Source organism: Oncorhynchus kisutch, linkage group LG4 (genome assembly GCF_002021735.2).
Source record: "Oncorhynchus kisutch isolate 150728-3 linkage group LG4, Okis_V2, whole genome shotgun sequence".
In the NCBI taxonomy this organism is placed as follows: Eukaryota; Metazoa; Chordata; class Actinopteri; order Salmoniformes; family Salmonidae; genus Oncorhynchus; species Oncorhynchus kisutch.
In genome coordinates this window covers 42,703,512-42,714,482 of record NC_034177.2, presented here as the reverse complement: position 1 = coordinate 42,714,482, position 10,971 = coordinate 42,703,512, and positions in this window count along the sequence as shown.

Below are 10,971 nucleotides of genomic sequence, written 5' to 3'. Positions count from 1 at the left end.
CAAATCAAATCAAATTTATTTGTCACATACACATGGTTAGCAGATGTCAATGCGAGTGTAGCGAAATGCTTGTGCTTCTAGTTCCGACAATGCAGTAATAACCAACGAGTAATTTAACCTAACAATTCCAAAACTACTACCTTATAGACACAAGTGTAAAGGGATAAAGAATATGTACATAAAGATATGAATGAGTGATGGTACAGAACGGCATAGGCAAGATGCAGTAGATGGTATCGAGTACAGTATATACATATGGAGATGAGTAATGTAGGGTATGTAAACAAAGTGGCATAGTTTAAAGTGGCTAGTGATACATGTATTACATAAAGATGCAGTAGATGATAGAGTACAGTATATACATATGAGATGAATAATGTAGGGTATGTAAACATTATATTAAGTAGCATTGTTTAAAGTGGCTAGTGATATATTTTACATCAATTCCCATCATTAAAGTGGCTGGAGTTGAGTCAGAGTGTTGGCAGCAGCCACTCAATGTTAGTGGTGGCTGTTTAACAGTGTGATGGCCTTGAGATAGAAGCTGTTTTTCAGTCTCTCGGTCCCTGCTTTGATGCACCTGTACTGACCTCGCCTTCTGGATGATTTCGGGGTGAACAGGCAGTGGCTCGGGTGGTTGTTGTCCTTGATGATCTTTATGGCCTTCCTGTGACATCGGGTGGTGTAGGTGTCCTGGAGGGCAGGTAGTTTGCCCCGGTGATGCGTTGTGCAGACCTCACTACCCTCTGGAGAGCCTTACGGTTATGGGCGGAGCAGTTGCCGTACCAGGCGGTGATACAGCCCGACAGGATGCTCTCGATTGTGCATCTGTAGAAGTTTGTGAGCGCTTTTGGTGACAAGCCAAATTTCTTCAGCCTCTTGAGGTTTAAGAGGCGCTGCTGCGACTTCTTCACGATGCTGTCTGTGTGGGTGGACCAATTCAGTTTGTCTGTGATATGTACGCCGAGGAACTTAAAACTTACTAGTGTGCTAGTGGTGTTAGGCTACTATAGGTTGTGTAAACAGTGTATTATTTTATGCTACTGTGTGTCATGTGTCCATGCCAGTTCTGCCCCTGTGTGTGGGCAGCCCGAAGAGCAGCCAGACCTGTTTGATTCATTCATAATGTAATCAAAAAACATTCACTAGTTCTCGAAATGGTTCGACTACAGAAGACAATTTCGGGTGCATTGAGTGATGCTGTTTTCTGCTCTTTTCTTGATTTTGGAGTTTGATACAACATATTGGAAAATTGTTGGTCCCTCTGAAGGCCTATGTCCTATAGTCACGGTTCGCATCTGTGTATCAGCACTCATCACATCCCATAGAAAGTCTTTAAAATGACATCACACGGTTACAACAGTAGAAACAAAATGATGGCTGGCAAAAGAGTATAATACCATACAGACATAAAGCATGGTCATGGAGGTGTTTGCATTGTGTCACCACTGTGAATTACTCAAAACCGAAAGACCCATGGCTAACATATTGTCACGAAACAAAACTAAATCAAGGATTTAGTACAAAATTATTGTGACTATATGTGAGCATTCCTTGCTAAATGAAGATAAGGCTTTTGCCAAATAACTCAAATTCAGAATGACAAACAAAATTGCCCCCTAGTAAGACAAAGCACACAAACAGCATTCAAGAAATAACAATGAATCGTACAACATTTTTGGGAGGCAGCAGTCCTGTTCTTGCTGAGAGACAGGGATTGGGAAACAGAAGAAAGGTAAGGTCACCCAATGCCTCTCCAGCCAGGTACTTATAGGACCAATTTATGGACCATGTGGTGAGCACATTTCTACCTTAGAGAGGAGGACACTTGATTCATGATTATTCAGTCTGCTTGATGGGTCTTATCTTTTTCGACAGCATTCATTTTATAAAACTGAACACAAAGACTGGAAACATATGGTGGACTGGAACACCACCAAGATGGCCTTAGCTCTCCAAGCTCCAGCACAAAGAGCATTTGTTTTAAAACTGTCACTTTTCTTAATTTAATCAGTGCAGTCATTACCATGACTGAGGTAGAAAAGCAAGACGAAGGAGAGGAATTTAATATCAGCAACACCATAGACTGGAAAGTTTTGCTACGTGGGACATCTGAATGTATGGTGATGCGAAGGCAGGAAGGAAACACTACCTGTGAGGTGCAGAGTACCAGGCCTGGTGGCTTTCATGGCAAGTTTAACAGGTGTAGTGGTATCATTGACAAATAAAAACATGTAGATAATGCCTCAAGTCCGTCCACCTGCGAACACTTAGGCGGAAGTGCTTGAATGTGGTCACTGACAGAGTCTGAGAGACCACACATAATACATCTTGGATGTCGACTCACAGGCTAGGTTATATCCACCGGGCGAGCTACAAAACGCTCTCGAATTAAATAAAAATCCAGAAGGACAAGGATGTTATACTTATGTTTATCAGATATTTGGCTTTCAAGATAGGTACATGCTCTTTGGAATATCATGGTTGCCCTGAACATTAGTATGAGGGTCTTATGGGATCATACGTGAGAAAACAAGGATCCAAAACCAATCAGAGAATGAATGGACCAGTCCAGTTAGTGTTACCAGTGACAAAGACAAATTAGAACAATAAAGCGGGCTGCCTCAGAGTACATAGAGTCCATTTCCGAGGAATCCAAGGAATGCTTGACAAGGTAAAGGCAAAACCACACTACTGTTGCAGGTTGGTTCAACATCAGTCCATTCCAATACAGAACCCTGCTCACGTCCAAGAGAAGTCATGGTGGCTTTTCAAATAACACTTTGGTAGAGTCAGATTTCTGCTGATCGAGTCCAAAATTACTCCTGCGCCAGCTCCAATAACCGACCTTAACTTGCGATTTATTTCCTTGTGGAGTTAGTTCTTATTCTGCCAAGACTAGAGCCTGTTTAAATGCAGTTCCATACAGTGTTCCCTGTACTAACATCACTCAGCATGATTAATACCAGGGATGGGCATTTGAAATCATTTCACTATTCAAATTGCCAACAAAAAAATGTTAAACTTGGGAACTGGCTTACTGTGACTTGAGAAAGGCCATCAGTGCATGTTCTGCAAGCAGTACAGCGGATGAAGGCGCGGCATGAGCGGGGTGAACGGATAAATGTGGTTATGGACAGTGAGGAAGAAGGAGAAGAGCCAAGTGGGATGTTTGTTGAGGAAGAATGGCACCAAGTACAAACCGTATTCTGTTGTCTCTAATGGCTAAGAAATATAAACTTACTAGAGTGAGGATGAATTACTTGTCGTGGCAGGTGTGGTAAAGGCCTCAGAGTCGGAGCCTCACCCTGATGGTCATGGAAAGGATGATTTGGGCCCAGTGGGAGTGACATTTTTGGAAAAAGTGGATCCCTGCCTTTTGGCTAATCCATATGTCGTCTCAAGCTGGGTAGAAAATAATTTGGGTTTGTTAAAATCAGTGAAGGTAGCTTGAAGTGGACTTCCGTCGAAAGGGAGCAGGCTTTTTGCGTCACGCACCTCGGGACAAGACCTGTGACTTGCTTTGCTCTCCGGAGCAGGGCACCTTTGTAAGGAGTGATGAATGGGGTGGCGTTACATGTAGGTGTTGAGGTGGAGCAACTGAAATGTAAGATTCCCTGTGTCTGTGACGTCAGCCGTTTGGTGGACAGCAGACCTGGTGGCGAGGGTGGTGAAGCTGAGAAGACACTGTCTGTCTTTTTGAGTTTAGAAGAAGAATCTTTACAAAGTAACTTTAAAAGTCATGTTAGGATATGTCAGTTATCCCGTGAGAGCTTTTCTGCCGAATCCACTAAGTTGTTTCAGATGCCAAGCTTATGGTCATGTTGCAGCAGTGTGTCGGAGGGAGATTCCCGAGATGTGAGAAGTGCGTAGGAGGGCATGAGGAAAAAGGAATGTGTAGTATCGGTGGGAAAAACTGTTGTGAGGGTGCCCATGTTGCTGGGGAACAGAAGCACCCGGGGCGATAGAGACAGGCTGAGGTTACCAGGGTCAGAGTAGAACAGAGGGCGTATGCTGAGGCAGTGAAGAGAGTAGAGGATGATGGGTCAAAGGTGAGTAGTAGGCCTAGGCCAAGACACAGTGATATGAATTTGTGCTTCAGTAAGATTCCCTTCCACCCCAGGCTATCAGCCTGGTGTATAATCAGTTAGGGTCAAAGTCGTGGAATGGGCTGGTGATATAAGTGTTTTATGAAGTAGTGCCATATGGGTGTAGGGTTAGTTGGTGGTACAATTGTTTTGTATCACAAAATGTAACGAGATCAACTACACACTACCGCAACAGTAGGTGGTGGCATGCACAAACAAAATGCGTGAATGCCATGATACCAAAGAAGAAGAAGACTTGGGTGCCGCCAGAGATATTGTTGAGGAGATGGGGAGTGTTGCCCCCAACACACTGTGAGTGTTGCCCTCCTTCAAGGAATCAATGGGAGTCAATTGTGCGCTAGAAAAAAAATAAACATGAGCACGAATTATGTGAACAAGAAGCTCAACATTACAAATATTTTATAGGATTTTAGAGGAAAACAGGCAGGTTTCTTGACTCGTGCCACGTTCACATGCTAGTCGGAACTAGGAAACTCTGACATTTTCGACTTGCTAATTCGTTGAACGTATTATGTGTATAACTACAACCAGTTAGTAAGTCGGACATTTTCAAGTTTCCTAGTATCAACTAGCTCGTGAGAGCAAACTCTGATTTTTAGAAGGGATTGTGTGAGGATTATTTTAGCATGACAACATGAACAGGTTTGGTCGACAGTCTGCTGGGCGGAGTGTTGTATATTTCTCCATTCGTTTCCTGCTGGGATTCTTATCTCCTCCTTTTCTCCTCCGAGTGGCACAGCGGTCTAAGGCACTGCATCTCAGTGCTAGAGGCGTCACTACAGACCCTGGTTCGATTCCGGGCTGTATCACAACCGGACGTGATTGGGAATCCCATAGGGTGGCGCACAATTGGCCCAGCTTCGTCAGGGTTAAGGTTTGTCCTGGTAGGCCATCATTGTAAATAAGAATGTGTTCTTAATTGACTTGCCTAGTTAAATAAAGGTTAAATAAAGAGATGGTGCTACTTGCTTGCAGCAGTGTGATGGGCAGGGGCCTGTGAGTTTGGCACGAGAGAGAAAGAGAGAGTAGCCATACGAAGTTTAGCGGCCTCACCCAGTTGATGGATGATAGGAGCTTAAATTGGAAGTGGAGGGAGTACAGGGCTTAGCATGTCCTTCAAGGAGGCTAAAAAGAGATTTCTACTTGGAAAAGTTGAATATTTTCACGAGTCTGGTAATTGGTTAAGGGAGGAGGATTAGAGGGATAGAGGTTAGTTAAGAACTGTTCATCGAGAGCTTCATAAAATGGGTTTCCATGGCCAAGCAGCCGCACACAAGCCTACAATCACCATGTGCAATGCCAAGCGTTGGCTGGAGTGGTGTAAAGCTCACTGCCATTGGACTCTGGACTAATGGAAACGCATTCTCTGGAGAGATTAATCATGCTTCACCATCTGGCAGCCCGACGGACAAATCTGGTTTTGGCGGATGCCAGAAGAATGACATTCTAGACAATTCTGTGCATACAACTTTATGGCAACAGTTCAGGGAAGGCCCTTTCCTGTTTCAGCATGACAATGCCCCCGTGCACAAAGCAAGGTCAGAACAGAAATGGTTTGTTGAGATCGGTGTGTAAGAGTTGACTGACCTGCACAGAGCCCTGACTTCAACCCAAACCAAACACCTTCAGGAGGAATTGGAACACCTAATCGCCCAACACCAGTGCCCGACCCCACTGGCCCAGTGGGAGTGAGATTTTTGAAGAGGGTGGAACCAGGCTGATCCATGGGTGGTTTCAGGTTGGGTGGAAAGGATGGTGGGTGGTGTTGTGTCGGTGAAGGTAACCCGACGTGGACTTGTGATGTTTGTCTGTGTTTCTTCAGATCAGTGGGAGCAGGCGCTCTGTGCGATGCAACTTGAGGAAAGATCTGTATCTTGCTTTGCGTTAAGGTAAAGTGGACAATTGAAAGGAGTGCCCTGCCGTTTGGTGTGACGCAGACCCGGTAGGGAGAGTGGTATTTGTATTTATTAGGGATCCTCATTAGATAACGCCAAGGCAGCATCTACTCTTCCTGGGGTCCAAACACATTAAGGCACTTAAATAACATATAAAACAAAAGATAAAACAGTACATCATATAACATTATTACACCACTACATACAGCTGAAGTCGGAAGTTTACATACACTTAGGTTGGAGTCATTAAAACTCATTTTTCAAAATGTACAAATTTCTTGTTAACAAACTATAGCTTTGGCAAGTCAGTTAGGACATCTACCCTGCTGTCCATGAGGTGTATTTTTACCCCCCAAAAATCTGAATCTACTGCTTGCATCAGTTACCTGATGAAGAATTGAGTTCCATGTAGTCATGGCTCTATGAAGTACTGTACTCCCATTGTCTGTTCTGGACTTGGGGATTGTGAAGAGACTCTGGTGGCATGTTTTGTGGTGTATACATGGGTGTCCTAGCTGTGTGCTAGTAGTTTAAACAGACAGCTCGGTACTTTCAACTTGTCAACACTTCTTCCAATTTGAACCATGAGAGATTGACATGCATATAATTCATGTTGGTTCTCCATGTACTTTTAAGGGCCAGCCGTACTGCCCTGTTCTGAGCCAATTGTAATTTTCCTTAGTCCCTCTTTGTGGCACAGGACCACACTACTGAACTACAGTTGCACACCTTGTGGGCTGCCTCAGAATGCATTAGATATTCTGTGTTTTTATTTTATATTTTTTTTATTTGACCTTTATTTAACTAGACAAGTCAGTTAAGAACACATTCCTATTTCAATGACAGCCTGTGGGTTAACTGCCTTATTCAGGGGCAGAACGGCATATTTTTACCTTGTCAGCTCGGGGAATCAATCTTGCAACCTTTCGGTTACTAGTCCAACACTCTAACCACTAGGCTACCTGCCGCCCCATTTACAGTAGTGATGGACAGCTGGAGGCATTTTGTTTTTCACAAGCGTAGTTTTAGAGTACTTAAGCATCGAATACATTTCAAGTTTGCCCACTTTGGCCTTTAGGCTACACTTTACAATAGTACAAATATATTATTGAATATATATATATTTTTTTAATGAATATGTTTATTAACCCGCCTGTTGTGTTTGTTTCATGTTAATTAATTATGTGTTCCCGGTCCAAAATGACCGCCCATTATAGCTGATTAGAAATCCATAATGATACATATATTATCGCCTAATGTTGTGTTAGATCTTTTTATCAACTTAAGTTCTTGTGAACATTACAAGTTTTCAACTACTATTTGCTATTTATGACCTGTAGGCCTCATTGACCTGAGCTCACCGAACTTGTTTTTGAGTTTAAAAAAGCATGATGTATGTATTATTTTGACTATAACAAATACTCAGATGAAACAGTGCTATTTATCACAGACTATTTTGTGTCAAAGTTTAACAAAGACATTTGTTTTGAAACCGTTTCAAATGTTAAATAGTGGCAGGATTTTATGTCATCAACCCGGCATATGGTGTATCTCGTTGGACCTGGGGTCATCCTGATAACATTTTCAGCCGACCTCTCCTTTCAGGTGGGGATGAAGACCAGGGCAAATTCCCATTCTTTGACTAGAATCCAACAACCTCAGCAGGGCCCTCTTCCTCATCACTGGAATGTAACAACAACCTCAGCAGGGCCCTCTTCCTCATCACTGGATCGTTCCACATCGGTTGTCTCTTGGTCTGGATCATATTCTGTGTTGTCTTCAACCTCTGACACTTCCTCCTCTAATGCATCTTCACTGTCAGGTTCCTGGCTTCTCTCTTCCTCACCAGTGTCATGATCAGATATATGATCAAGAGCCTCATATACAGTATATCGTTTGGTCATTGTGCTGCCACAGAATGAATTGTGAGCAAGGCCTCAAAATATCTTTACATACCAGAGCTGCGAGAAAAGTTCTATATATTATTGAAACAATGTTGCGATTGTTTGTGAGAAATCCAACAGGTGTGGTTCAAGTGGGGGAAAGAATATATTGGGGAAAGGTTCCCGTTGGGGTTGCCATTGAAGCCAAGAAGGGGAGTGAGGTGTGTGTGTGTGTGTGTGCTCAAACACACATGCATGTGGGGGTCTGGGATTGTGTCCATCTGATGAATGGGCATGTACCTGAACTCAATTTTATACACTAATTGTAGTCTCACCCATCCATTTCTCACGACCAGTCATTTTTGACCGGGAACACCACATGTGTAGAAAAGTTAAATAAAACCCAACATTTTATGAAAATCATCCAAATGTATTTTGTGTGTTCAGATACCCTGTGTGGACAAAGTCATGGAACCTTATGACAATCAGATTAACTACATTTTTCAGAGAGAAAACTTGTAAATATGTCCAATTCAACCCGAACACAACAGGAGGGTTAAGTAGTCTTGTTTGTCTCAGAGCAGCGCGAAACGGTGCTGAAATAGTTGACAACACACGGGTAGGCTATTGCTTCAAATCCTATTATAACAATTGGATGACTTTGGGTGTTCCAGTAGGCAACAATTTGTTTTCTTCATTAGCCGACTTCATTAGCCTACATTTATAAAATATCTTATTTTTAAGATATTGTTTTGAGTTAATGTAAAATTTTACATTTAGTTTCGTTCTTTCTTTGTTGTTTTGTGTGTTTCTAATAAATAATATGTGGAAACCTTATCGTGCTGCAGCTTGGTCGAATAAATATTGCGATTAACATCCCATCCCATCAAACCAGGACCAAGCAGCGTGCCCAAAGAGGGAAGGACTTCTGGACATGGGAAGAAGTGATGGGGAGATGCGAAACCCTTCCTTGGTGACAGATGGAGATTATGGAGGACAGCGACGACGACAGGGTTCGCGTCTATAGAAAGCCCAAGGACAACCAAGTTTCTTTGGGGGGGGGGCACATGGAGCTGGCGGCTGAGCAGAGGGAAGAGCCAGAGACTGTCAGAGGCAATGGCGAAGTTGGGAGAGAGAGATGAGAGAGATCTTGTGCAAGTGTGTTCTGCTCAACATCCGACCAGAAGATCCAGTTAGCAGTCTGGTGCAACCTGGGCCGGCTCCGCGCTTCTGGCCTCAAGTGCACCTCTCCAGTCCGGTACGTCATGAGTCTCCTCCTCGCACTCTCCCTGAAGTGCGTGTCCCCAGTCCGGTACGTCCTGTGCCTGCTCCTCGCACTCTCCCTGTGCCGGTTCCACGCACTAGGCCTCCAGTGCGCCTTCCCAGTCTGGTGCGTCCTGTGCCTGCTCCTCGCACTGAGGTGCGTGTCACCAGTCCGGTACGTCCTGTGCCTGCTCCTCGCACTGAGGTGCGTGTCACCAGTCCGGTACGTCCTGTGCCTGCTCCTCGCACTGAGGTGCATGTCACCAGTCCGATACGTCCTGTGCCTGCTCATCGCACTGAGGTGCATGTCACCAGTCCGGTACGTCCTGTGCCTGCTCCTCGCACTCTCCCTGTACCGGCCCCACGCATCGGGCCTCCAGTGCGCCTCCCCAGTCCGGAGCTTCCTGCCCACGGTCCGTCGCCGGAACCTTATTATGGACAGACATCTCCCCATCTTCGCTATTGTTGTATCAATATGTTTTAGTTTAGTCACCACACCTTTCTCAATTTCCACATTATTCATTAAGTAACTTTTTATCCACAATATAGCAGGTCGGTGTAAAGCCATAACACAAGTCTTTCCAGCAGCAGACTATGATCGACAATGTCAAAAGCCGCACTGAAGTCTAACAAAACAGCCCCTACAATCTTTTTACCATCAATTTCTCTCAGCCAATCATCAGTAATTACTGTTGGTGCTGTGCTTGTTGATTGTCCTTCCCTATGAACGTGCTGAAAGTCTGTTGTCAATGTGTTAACTGTAAAACAGCATTGTATCTGGTCAAACACAATTTTTTCCAGAAGTTTACTTAGGGTTGGTAACAGGCTGATTGGTCGGTTATTTGAGCCAGTAAAGGGGGCTTTACTATTCTTGGGTAGCGGAATGACCTTTGCTTCTCTCTAGCCCTGAGGGCACACACTTTCTAGTAGGCTTAAATAGATAATATGGCAAATAGAGGAGTGGCAATATCGTCCGCTATTATCCTCAGTAATTTTCCATCTATGTTGTCAGACCCCGGTGGCTGGTCATTGTTGATAGATATTTTTTTTCGCCTCTTCAACACTCACTTTACAGAAATAAAAAAGTTCAATGCTTGTCTTTCAAAATTTGGTCAGAAATACTTGGATGTGTAGTGTCAGTGTTTGTTGCTGGCATGTCATGCCAAAGTGTGCTAATCTTGCCAATGAAAAAGTAATTAAAGTAGTTGGCAATATCAGTGGGTTTTGTGATGAATGAGCCATCTGATTCAATGAATGATGGAGCTGAGTTTGCCTTTTTTCCCCAAAATGTAATTTAAGGTGCTCCAAAGCTTTTTACTATCATTCATTATATAATTTATTTCATAGTATAGTTCTTTTTCTTTAGTTTAGTCACATGATTTCTCAATTTGCAGTATGTTTGACAATGGGCTGCCAGGCTTATTTGCCATACCGTTTGCCTCATCCCACTCAACCATAAAAAATTTAAATTCCTCATAAATCCAAGGGGATTTGACCGTTTTTACAGTCCTATTATTAATGGGTGCATGCTTATTAGTAACTGGAATAAGCAATTTCATAAGTGTCAAGTGTAGTGTCTGGTTGCTCTTCGACAGAAATATGGCTGAGATGCAAAGAAAGTTCAAGGAGAGGGGCTACAAGAATGATCAGATTAATATTGCCATTGAGAAAATTCAAAACAAAACGAGACATTACCTTTTTCAAGGTCAGTCTCGCTAAAATACGCATTCTTGCGTTCTAACTACCCGCTATTCAAAGTGCTCTGAACAAATTAAGGGAATTGTTCAAACATTGGCACATCCTAAAATCCAATGATAGTCT